The sequence below is a fragment of the Eleutherodactylus coqui genome, chromosome 10 (assembly GCF_035609145.1).
Source record: "Eleutherodactylus coqui strain aEleCoq1 chromosome 10, aEleCoq1.hap1, whole genome shotgun sequence".
Taxonomy (NCBI): domain Eukaryota; kingdom Metazoa; phylum Chordata; class Amphibia; order Anura; family Eleutherodactylidae; genus Eleutherodactylus; species Eleutherodactylus coqui.
This window is the reverse complement of record NC_089846.1, coordinates 118709092-118721860: the sequence shown is the minus strand read 5'-3', so window position 1 is coordinate 118721860 and position 12769 is coordinate 118709092. Positions and strand designations below refer to the sequence as shown.

General features: G+C 45.4%; 1 protein-coding gene across 2 annotated transcripts in view; it reads left to right on the top strand.

Annotated features, from left to right (window-relative positions):
* MTMR1 (myotubularin related protein 1) overlaps positions 1-12769 on the top strand; it is an 80892-nt gene that overhangs the window by 15340 nt on the left and 52783 nt on the right. The window lies entirely within an intron of this gene.

Here is a 12769-nt window from a genome sequence, read left to right as displayed (position 1 = left end):
CTGACAAGGCCCACCCACTCTCCAAATAAGTGGCGGGACCGGCGCAAAAGGCTGAAAAGTCGCAAAATCTTTGCACAAGTGGCCCTTGCGCAAAAGTTTTGTATTTTTACTATGCCAGAAAATTGTTGTTCCACATTGTCCACGAGTTCTGCGTCCATAAGTGGATGGAAACCTGCATGCAACGTTTTTCTGTCCGGCGCAGGGAGACACCAGGAGTCACAACTGAGGTCTCATACACAAAGTGTGGTTCCATAAGAAACCACGGGATCGTTTTTGGCTTCCATTTACCTCTTGTGTTTCACTGACATGCCAGATTGGAAAAATCCTAAAGGCCAGATGAAGATGGCGTGCCGGCATTGAAATGCATAGCCCATACAAAAAGTTTCCTTCCTCATCTCCTGCCTTGGTCTCTATCCAGCGCTTGGTCTGCAGCCAAACAAGGATCCAGGAAGCTGAGACATGAAGTATCATATATTGGGGGTCTTCATGTTGTGATCAGCCATGATCTGAGAAATAAGGTACCTTCACATGGGGTGATTATCGACCAAATGCTCGCCGGAAACTGCGAAATTAGGCGACAATCGTGCTGCGTACGTGACTGAATAGAAAAACGCATATGTGAACGTAGCCTCAATGGATCTCCGTTAGTCATGCCTGAGATGTGAATACCCATCTCTATGCCAGGGCTAAGGAAACAGTCCAGCTAATTGCACTACACGGTTTCCCTAACCTTGGCCAGCTTCATACGAGCGCGATTGCACGCACCTCTTTTTTGTGTGTGTATCGGCGTATTTTACTGTACTTTTTCTACCTGCAGGGCACGCACCGATTTGAAATGGCTAATAAGTCCCAGATGTGTTCTTTTTCTAGCTGAATTACGTGGCGTTTCACACATCTCCTTGCGGATTGCACTCCAATTTGTGCTCCCTCATTGACTTCTATGGGGACCTCTGGGGCACAAATACCCAGAAAGACAAACAAAATGCGCTCACAAAATATAGAAACATGAACGAACCTATTGAAATCAATGGGTTCTATTCTCTGCGTATTGCACATGCAAATACGCCTGTGTGACGCTGGCCTAACTCACATGCACTTCTATGGTAGTTACGGAAATCGATGATCAAGGCTACAATGTCATTGGGGTTCTGTTGATAGGATCCATACTAAACAATGTTACTCGTCAGTACTCAGTGACATTATTCTTTGTCTTGCTTGATGTCTTACTTGCTTATTGTCCCACTGTGATGTTTTCCTGCAGATGATGAGGTTTTGTACTAGATACCGCAGTCCTATGTTTATCCTATATGGGAAAATCTCCCTGTAATGATTGAATGTGTATTTGTACATTGCATCATTGCTAATATCGGGATTGCTTACAGGTAAATGTTGCTGTGAGTACGATATACATTCTATAATTCGGTGCCTGATGTTTTCTTTGATAATGCAAGCGCATGATGCAGATGGTTGCGCCTCGCTGTCGGTGCGATCAATGATCCGCATGGCTCTGCCCATCTATAGCATGCATGTAGTGTGTCTGGCTTCGTGTAATGGCTTGTCTATCGCTAAGAGCGTGCCTTGTCATGTATTCCGAGATGAATCTACATTCTGTATCCTGTCTTGTCTAAAACGAACTCCACACGTGAAACTTCAGCGCACGAGTTTGCATGACGTGCGATACAAGCATTTCGGCAAACCGAAGGAAGCTACTTGTGTTTTGTTGGCATTGAGCGATCGTTTCATGCACAGCCCTTAGAAACTCGGACTATCGATCGTTGGAAAGCCTTGAGGAACATCTGCAAGCTGAGTGATGTTATGCGTTGGTAAGATGTGTTCAGTAGATAGCGATGAAGACAGACATGGGTGTATTACGGGAAATCGCTCCACTTCTGGAGGACTCCAATTTCATAGGTGGATTTGCTGTCAAATTACATACAAAGTTAAAGGAAAAAGTTGTGACTCGTCCGTCAGACTTTGTTACAGAGGTATACTCTCAGAGCAGCAGCAACACGGAGTCCAGCAGCTTCCCACTGCCAAGGACAGTCTGTACGCCGCTGCACACGGCAAAATCCACAACGCATCCACTGCGAAATCCGTATGTTACATTTGCACTTTGGTGCTCATTAGAGATGAGCGAGCGTACTCGGATAAGCACTACTCGCTCGAGTAATTGGCTTTATCCGAGTATCGCTGTGCTCGGGGCTAAAGATTCGGGTGCCGCTGCGGCTGACAGGTGAGTCGCAGCGGGGAGCAGGGGAGAGCGGGCGGGAGAGAAGGAGAGAAAGATCTTACCTCCGTTCCTCCCCGCTCTCCCCTGCAGCTCCCCGCTCTGTGCCGGCACCCGAATCTTCAGGGATGAGCACAGCGATACTCGAATAAAGCCAATTACTCGAGCGAGTAGTGCTTATCAGAGTACGCTCGCTCATCTCTAGTGCTCATTAATTTTCTTCTGATTTGAAACCTGCACTGCAATTCAATTTATTGTGCGGGTTCTCTTTCTCGATGTGGATAAGATTTAGTATAACCTCATCCTCTATGCCGCCGCTGCTGCTGTGGATTATCGCACACCATTTACATCCTCTATGGATATATCCTAATGGTACGTCCACATGGGACAGTGGAAAGTCTGCAACACATTGGCTGCGCAGTCGGTATGTCCTACCTAGGTGTACCGTAGATCTCATCCCATCGTTTAAGGGGTGAACCCCCCATGTGAAAATCTGTAGCATAAATCGAAGTACTGTGGATTTAATTTTCGCTGCAGGTCTTTTCTGCATGTGAGTATATCCTAACATGTCTAATGTAGATCAGTGTTTCTCAACTCCAGTCCTGAACGCCGGTCAACAGGTCAGGTTTTCAGGATATCCTATAGTAAGAACACCTGTGGCAATGTCTGAGGCACTGACAATAATTACATCACCTGTGCAACACTGAGGAAATCCTGAAAACATGACCTGTTGGGGGGCCTTGAGGACTGGAGTTCGGAACACTGGGCTAGATCATCCTATAGAGAGGAACTTACTCAAGTATTCTGGATGCTTCCTATACCGCAACCCCTTTACACCCCCCAGGTTATTGCTTAGGGTAACTTTTCAATGAGATGACTAGGTGGAGCGGCCGTGGATCATTCTAGCCGCCTGGCTCCATTCGCAGTAATATGTCTTTTGTGTGGATCTGTGCAGTAGTTTTGAAGAAACTTGCATTTTATTAGTAAACAGACACAGAACTAGTCCTGTATAAGCTGCAGGCTAGCCACACCCACCCTGTGCCCCAGCCAATGATTGGCAGCTTTCTATAGATGCACAGCGGGATGGGTGTCGCTATCTCGCAGCTCATGAATATGCAGGACTACTTTAAGTAGTCCTTTTATGTATGTGCTGTAATTGATAAAATGCAAGTTTCTCCAAAACTGCTGCACAGATCCACACAGCAGACATATCACTACAACAAGTGTGACAGGCGCTACCGTGTGGTGCAAAGCTATGGTGACAGAGTCTCTTTAAACCGTGTTATAAACCAGTGTTTAGGACCAGTGTTGAGTGAACCAGGACAAGGAAAACCCAGTTTCAGGTATAACTTAGCTAAAAGTTTGGTTTACCATGAACCCGAACTAAGCTTTTAGCAAAGGTTGATCTGAAATGGGGTTCTACTCGTTTGGTTCACACAACACTGGTGGGTGACCTATATTCGAAAGTCATACTAGATGTGATGGCACAGTACCCTGCTGATTTGGTGTAGATGATGCCCATGACTATATACCATGCCAGCAGCTGTGCCATAAAGCACCCAGTATTATTGTACCTTGACGCCACCGAAAGCTAGGGATTTGACAGGAGGAATGCCCCTGTCACACCCCTAGCTCCCGATAGGCGCAAGGCAGGAAGGTCCTACCAGCGTGTGGATAGATTTCTGCCGGCTGTGGAGGGTTAGCCTGAGGGTTACTGTTCTTCATAGGCTTACATTATTACCTGTAAATGTTGCCATGTTAACGCTGTACCATGCTAGCATTTACATGTAATTATGTAAGCCTTTGAAGAACAGTAACCCTCAGGCTAACCCTCCACGGCCGGCAGAAATCTACACAGACTACACAGTCCCGCACAGGATTTCAGCCATGCGTCCCACCCGGCCGCCACCTCAGCCCTCCGTTCCGGCTGTCAGCTCCGTGCCAGCGGCCGCATGTGTGCTCCGTGATTCCCGCTCCCCTGCTCACAGCTGCCAATCCATACACATTCTGCTAGGAAAGCACAGTAGGTTCACTTTGGCCTCCCTGCTCCCGAGGCCGAGCAGCGCTTCTACACTAAGGGGGGTTCCGCCTCCTGGGGCGCCGCAGGGAAACGTACTTGCAGCTGTAGGTACGCGGCTGCAAGGCCGGTGGACACTTTATCCCTTTTCAATAAATCTTTAGTGCCTTTCCAGGACCTGCTTCTGAAGAAGCTGTGCAGCCAATCACGTTCAGGCGGCGTCACCCCCTGTCAATCTTGACTCCACCAGGAATTCCTGGTGGCGTCAAGATACAATAATAGCAAAGCACCCATGGAGTTGGTCTAGGCCATATTCTCCCTCTGCAGTGGTTTGTAGTTGAGTATTTGCTGTATGAACACTTGGTCATTGGTAATAAAACCTACGTAGCCTTCCTTCTCCTGTTCTGCATGTGGTGACTTACACGCCAAAGAGGATGTCTACTCTCCACTTTGCGCGCACTTATGGCTAATGTCTTAACTGTGTCTTATAAGTCTGACCTGTCCTATTATCTGTTGTCTGCATGATTACTGTATTTCTCTCTTGTTGCCTCTGTTCTGTCCCACCTCGTGCATACACAGGATATACAGGACGAGCACAATGGCTATCATTCCGAAACGGAGGCTGAGCAGGCGGCAAGTTGTACCCCTATATTTTATATCATCGTAGTGCATGTCTTTAGGCTTTAGATTTGTCCTCGTCCAATCCATCCCGTAACTACACCGCTCATCTAGAAGTCGTCAGTGTGGTAGTTTGACTCATCGCCTACGAGGAGGTCTTGTTTCATAGATTCTACTATAGTTGTGAACGAGACGGCGACTACGGTCAGTACCCTCCTGAAGTGACGTCACCTCTGTGTGTTACTTGATTGCACCGTGCCACGACTTGGAATATCCATATGACGTAAATGGGGCAGAGGTGGCAGATTGTGGTCATCTTTTTCCATTCACTTCCATTGGAGAACACAAGTCATTGATCTTTAACAGATATTGAATATGGTCTATCCATAGGATATGCTTAGAATTGTCTGATGAGACCCTCATCTGTGTGGAGAACAAGGGTTTGGAAATCTAGTAACGTTTCAAGTGCAAGTAAATGGGGTATTATATTACATTCAGTGGAAACAAAATCATCTACAGGAAGAAACTTATTTGTACCTCTTATGGATTCTCCATGGAAAACCTATAGATTGGCCCCTAATTGGAGCTAATCCTTGTGTGGGTTGGCTAGCATAGGCGCTTTACATCTGGGATAGAAATCGGAGTGTTGGCTTTAAATTTCTGCCATAGATCGTCTTGTTGATTCATGTTGGATTTGTCCACCAAGGCAGATGCAACACGTGTGAATTAACCCTTACTGTGGGTCTAGTTGTCCTTCGCCTGTATGTGGCTGCCCCACCTGGTGGGTTGGGGGACCCTTGTTCTCCACGTAGGTGCAGGTCCCATTTCTGGAACCTGTATCGATCAGACATTTATCCTGTGGATATAACAAAAATGTTGAAATGGGAACCCTCTTTGAAGTGACCTGTAGGACTTGCTGAAGAATTAGAAGTTCACCGCTTCCACTAAAATCTGCAAGATGTGCGAATGAAGTTTTATAAAACTCAATTCACAAGCATTTTTACTGTACTTTGAAGAGTTTCGGTCCTCAACTGGACATAGCCTTAAAGCCACCCTCCAGCCTTGGGTCAAATGTCTCTACGGGGATAGGAGGGACAAGGGGTATCTTATCTGTACTTTCTCTTCCTGGCCCTTTATTCCACTTGTTCTGTTTTCAGGCAGCCAAGATATCCCTGCCGCCTTTAGACTATCGGAGAATCCATAGTGTATTAGAAATGTTATGACTACCAATGCACTGTAGCTTTTCTGTGATTGGCCATTGCTGCTCACAGCGCTGGCCAACCACAGAGCAGTTCAGTGTCTATTAGTTAGAAAATGGCAGCAGCCACCATGGACACCCAAAAACAAAGAACCAATCCAGTGGAATGGAAGGGCAAGCAATAGAAAATGAAGTGCAGGTAAGATACCCCTTCAGAAGGGTCACTTTAAAGAGTAACGGCACTTTTAGGAAACTTTTGACCCGTCATAGCGCCATATCAAAAGTTTTGCTCTGTAGAGTCTGCGTGCTGAGACCCCCCCCCACTAATTGCTGAAATGAATGGGCAAAAAGCATTCTCCTGAGTATTACTGGGCCCCTCGGGCTGTGATCGCTACTTGTTGGCTTTTCTCAGCTGCTGACAACGAATGATCATTTCAACAATCCGCGGGTCTCGGCGCCCGGACCCCACCGATCAAAACTTTTGCCATGTTGCTCTGACATGTCAATAGTTTCTTAAAAACGGCAGTTACTCTTTCCTCCCCCTTTCTCCAGAGGCGTCAGATGTGATGGAGCTCTGGGTTCTTTTTTTTTTCTAATTTATATTTTAATTCTAATTTTCTCCTTTCATTGGGTTTCCAATCTCCTTTTTGCTTGTTTGTAGTCTTTAGATTGCCTGTGGAAAGGCCGCTGTAGTGAAGGATCTTTGTGGACTGCCAGAGCGTTCCCTCTTGCTTTACATTAGGGGAAGAAAATGATCCCGCAGGTTGGAGATTTCCTGTCCGCTTCTGCCATCTCCCTTAGATTTTAGTCAAGTCAAGGGTGTCTGGCAGCTCCTCGCCTCCAAACGAGCATGTTAATGAGTAGAGATGAGCGAACGTACTCGGTTCGGGTGTTTTTGCACTCGAGCACCGCTTTTTCCGAGTAACTGACTACTCGGATGAAAAGATTCGGGGGGGGGGGGGGGGGGAGAGCTCCCCCCTGCTCCACCACGCCGCCCCCCAAATCTTTTTGTCCGAGTAGTCAGTTACTCGGAAAAAGTGGTGCTCGAGTGCAAAAACGCCCGAAAAGAGTACGTTCGCTCATCTCTATTAATGAGTAATCATTTCATGCCTTGTATTCACACGTTGCAGGTACATCATTGTTTGCACAGTGCCTTTTTTTTTTGCAAAATTGCAACAAAAACTGCAATATGACAATGAATACAGCCCAGGTGTGCAGCTGTAATGCGGTTTTACTGCAAAATGCTGCAGTTTTTGGCAACATTCTTTTTACACGTAAAGCCTATTAGTGACCTGTAAAAAAAAAAAAAAGAAAAATTTATAAAATTCATACGGTCAGAAACTTCTTTGCAAAACTGCTCCATTCTCCTGGGCAAAACTGCATGCCGTTAATTAATTAAATTAATTAATTAGCACATGTGACTCACTGCAGTCACAATATGGGATTATACTATATTTTTTGTGTATTTCATTTGCATTCTCCAGTCTACTTGGATTAACACCTTGTGGTAGCGGAACTGTTTTTTTTGCCACAGTTACTGAGAAATGCTGAAGTTTTGCTGCAAATTCCCTAAACTGCAGCATATTTTCACATGTTTACAGTAATTGTGGCAAAAGAAACAATTTGACCGCAGTGTGTTTCTGCACCTTTTTAAAGGGATTATCCAAGTTTTTAAAGCTTGATGGCCTAGCCTTATGATAGGCCATTAATATCTGATCGCTGGGGTCCACAGGGACCCCACTGATCAGCTGATTGAACAGGATGATCATGGGTCATCTAATTTGTAGAGTTATGTCTGACCTTCTACCAACGGCAGATAATGGGGGGAAGGATCTGCCATCTTGAATTTCAACATGTCCAATCCTTTGTTCTCCGAGGAGATAAGCCACAGCCTGAGGTATCTGAAAGCGGCTTACTTGCCTCTCTCTACTTGCCTCTCTCTACTAAGAATGCATGCATGCTTGGGCGAGCTGAGGTTGCATGGGTTTACTGGAGGTGGGGGGAGGCCAAGACGAATGGCTGAGTGTTAGGTCGACCACTGTTGTAGTTGTATAGCCACCTTACCTCTATGGCTGCTACAATAGAAAGACCGGCTTAATTCTTTACAATATTATAAGAAATATTCACTTTTGTTGTTTTATGCTCAATTCCTTTAATGTGAAAGGAACTTCTCTGCTTGTTAAAGCATATGCTCCTCTCTTAACTACAGTGGGTCCGGAAAGTTTTCAGCCCCTAAATTTTTTTTAAATGTTATATTATGGCCTTGTGCAAATTAAAAACAAATTCCTGTTTCCCCCACAATATTCTGCACTTTATACCCCATAATGACAAAGCGAGAACAGAATGGTAAAAATATTTGGGTTTTTTTGGCATTTACCTAAATATTCACACTCTGTACTCAGTACTTAGTCGAAGCACCCTTGGTAGTGAATACAGCCTCCAGTCTTCTTGGGTATGATACCACCAGGTTTGCACACATCGATTTGGGGATTTTCTGCATTCTTCTCTGCAGATCCTGTTAAGCTCTGTCAGCTTGGATGGGGGCCGTCTGTGGACAGCCATTTTTAGGTCTCTCCAGAAATCTTTGATTGTGTTCAAGTCAGGGTTCTGGCTAGGCCACTCAAAGACATTCACAGAGTTGTTTCTTAGCCCCTCCTGTTATGTCTTGGCTGGGTGCTTAGGGTCATTGTCTTGTCAGAAGGTGAACCTTCTGTCCATTCTGAGGTCCCTTGCACTCTGGATCAGGTTTTCATTATATCTCTGCTCCATTCAGCTTTTCATTAACCCTGACCAGTCTCTTTCCCAGCCACTGAAGGTCAACCCCACAGCATGATGCTGCCTCCACCAAGCTTCACTGTAGGAATGGTATTGGGAAGGTGATGGGCAGTGCCTGGTTTGCTCCAGAATTGAGGCCAAAAAGTTAAATCTTGGTTTCATCAGAGGGACCACTGGGTTCTTGATTGCCTCTCTTACCAAGGCCCTACTTCCCGATTACTTTTGTGGGTCAGCAGCTCTAGGAAGAGTCCTGTTGTCCCAAACTTCTTCCATTTAAGAATTATGGAGGCCGCTGTGCTCTTGGGGACTTTCAGTGCAACAGACTTTTTTTGTCGCCTTATCCAGATCTGTGCCTCCATACAATACTGTCGCTGAGCTCTATAGGCAGTTCTTTCCTCCTCCACTCTGATATGCATTGTGAGCTGTGAGACCCTTATATAGACAGGGGTTTGTTTTCTAATGTTATGTCAAATTAACTGAGTTTGCCACAAGTGAACTCCAATCATGATGAAGAGAAATGGGAGGCCACCAGAGCTACATTTCAAGTGCCATACTAAATGGTCTGAATACTTAATCATAGAATGGTAGAGTTGGAAGGGACCTCCAGGCTCATCGGGTCCAACCCCCTGCTCAGTGCAGGATTCACTAAATCATCCCAGACAGATATTTGTCCAGCCTTTGTTTCAGCACTTCCATTGAAGGAGTACTCACCACCTCCCGTGGTAACCTGTTCCACTCATTCATCACCCTCAATGCAAAATTTTTGTACCTTTTTTCTTTTTATTAAAAACTAAGATTTCTACCATTCTGTTCTCACTTTTTCCTTACAGGGTGTAGAATGCAAAATAATGGGAAAAGAATGAATTTGTTTTTAACTTGTACAAGGCAACAACATAACAAAATGTAAAAAAAACAAGTGCAAGGGTCTGAAGACGTTCCAGACTCACTGTACACATATAGTATCCAAGTATAGTTCAGAGCTGTATTCACAATTCTGCCGGAGACATACCTCTATCAGTTTATCTAAGCTTCTATGCTGCAGTGAGACAGTTGGGTCATTGCAGGACAATTTGACCATAAGGTATCACTTGACCATCGCTGCTTCTTACAAAACTTTGCACATTTCTTCATTTACCAGAATGTATACAAAAATCTCAATTTTCAGAACCATCAGGTCATGGTGTCAAGAAGTAAAAGGGACTCAATTTTACGAAGGTCACTGCGAACCATAATTTTTGATAACCCATATCTGGAAACTTTCGGGGCAGGAAGGTGTATCAAGTTATCATTCTCTTTATACTAATTTAGGTTTATAACATTTTACCTAACACTGGTATTCCAGTACACGTTAAAGGGTGCCTGCCACCTGCATGAACTAATATCTAGTGCTGTTAGGCCAGGTGACAGGGAGCTGGGTGCTGTATTGTTTTGTACTTGCCCTGCCCCTGGATCCCGCTGTGCCCGCTGCTGAAGTCCGTGTGCCGGCAGAAAATCTGACCCTCCTCAGAGTCCTGTGCGCACGTTCCTCCATAGATTTGTATAGGAGAGTACATAAGCGGCATTCTGAAGTCGGGTTTTTGTACAGCCGATTTCAGCGGCAGCCATGATACATACCAGGACGCGGGTGAGTATAAAAAAAAATATACAGCGCCCGGCTGCCACTCACCTTGCCTGTCAGCACTGTAAATTAGGTTCCCTTTAGGGGGGTCTCACATGAACGGATTCTAATTGCAGAATCCGTGGCAAAACATGGACGTTGAAAGGCATGAACCTTTGAGTTTTCCTTCACACTCGCAGATGCGAATTGCGTATTCTGCAAGCAGAAGAAAAATTGCGGCATGCTCTTTTGTCGCAGACTCCACGCGGATGGTCTCCATTGAATCCACAGAATGTAAATCAATAGTAAACTCTGCAGATATTAGGAAAGCAAGGGACGCTGTGAAACTTCAGCTCTTGAGCTAGCAGGATTGTGAATACAGCTCTGGATGATCCCACAGGCTGTATCTTGGGATCTAGACAAAATCAATCTTTTATGAGAAAAGTTCTGTTTGGTAACTATGTATGGGTCGATTATCACCCAAAATGTCCCTGGATACTGCAAATTTTGGGTGATGATCGTACCATGTGTACGTGGTCACCGACCGGGCGCTGAGGGAGAAATCGCACACATGTCGGAGTTGCTTGGTTTTCCGCAGAACTAAAGACCAACGGACTGTCGGCCGTGTAAACAGGAGCTGCTGAAAGTTGGGACTCCTGTTTACTGTGAACGGAGGTGGGCGGCCGGTATAGTCCCCGCTCCGCCTTCAGTCACTTGAACGACTATCACTTCTGTGTAAAGCAGAGGAAGGATAGTCGGGCAGCAGCCTCCGGGACGGCCATCAGGCCCATATACATCGGGCAATCGTACCTTAATGACCATGCTGATCTCATTTTGCTTTTAGCACCGGTGAGGAGCCTCCTGTAAAGTTCACAATACTTAGTATAGTCATGGTAGAGTTCTCTAAATAACAGCGCTATAGCTTTGCTTGTTCGTTTTGTGATGCGTTCATTAATGTGAGATTACAATATTGTAGCCAAGTTTATTAATGGGGGAACCCTACAAGGGAATAATCCACTAATGAAGAGGTTGTACCCAAATGTCACTGGATTGGCTAATGACCCTTGGATTAGGGCTCTTCTACGGCACGAGTTCAGAGGTGAATACCACACAAGTGTTGGGTTACAATAACTCAATCTCCAGTCTCGATGGAGGCATCTCTACTGGTAGCTCTGAAGCCGCAGCAGAAGACCGCCGTCATGATCTTTAGCCCCCGGAAGACAGTTCTCAGCATCCCCCTCTTGACGTCACGATTGCTTGGCCACTACGAGCCATGTTAAGCACTGAAAACGCTCCTAACTCCAACCGCTGCCGTGTGGGTTCTTTGCACTGGCCAATGCTGCCAATTGTCTCGCTCATCCCTGAAAAATACTTGCGTCTCCTAATATTTGCCCCATATTTCTATCTGCTCCTATTCCTGAGAGAATAATTGAGACCTTAGAACTTGAATGCACCTTGTGTAACTCCTAAACAAGTAAAGATAGATCAAAACTGAGTAATATATCACATGACTCCCTTCCCATTTAAGAAACCTGAGCTAAATTCAATATGGCAGATTTCAAAATGGCCGCCGAAATTCTCCAAAAATGTGGCCTCCCTCCAAATTAATACTTTCACGCATAGGAAGTCAATTTTCTTATTGCATCAGTTAAACGGTGTGCCCAGACTTTTGCCTCACCCTGTGTGTGTGTATAAAAAAAAAACTTGTAATTTTTATAGCGCCAACTTATTCTGCAGCGCTTTCAGGTAATTTATTTATTCCCCCCCCACCCCCACTGGGAAGCATTATAGGGGTTGTAACAGAATCAACTTTTATTACCTAGCCCTGGGTTGGGTGATAAAAGTCCAACTGTTGGGGATCTCACCACTGAGACCCCCACTGATCCTGAGAATAGAGGTTTCCTTACTACGGGCTTACTCCCCACCCCGCATTCATAGTGAGGAGTAGATTGAATGGCGCTGCAGTCGTGCATGCATGGTATCCTTCCAGTCAATGTGACCGCTGGAGATGGCGGAGTACAAGCGCTCAGTTATTTCCATGCGCTCCGTTCAATCTGACGTCTCTGCGGCAGGAGAAGCGACCTTGTAGTGTTGGAAAGAAACTGGATCCCCATTCTCCGATAGGTGATCTATTAATTCTGCTACATCCCCTTTAAGTGAACTATACAGGTCAGGAGTGCCGACAGGTTCTCTGTAATGTGTGTCGGCTCAATCTATTTGCATATTGCTATCCCAGGGTCCTTCACTTTACCGTTTTGGCTGACATTTATTTAGTCTAGTTACATTGTAGAATTTAAAGGGGTCTGTTAAAATGAAAAAATGCCCTTTAAATTCTAT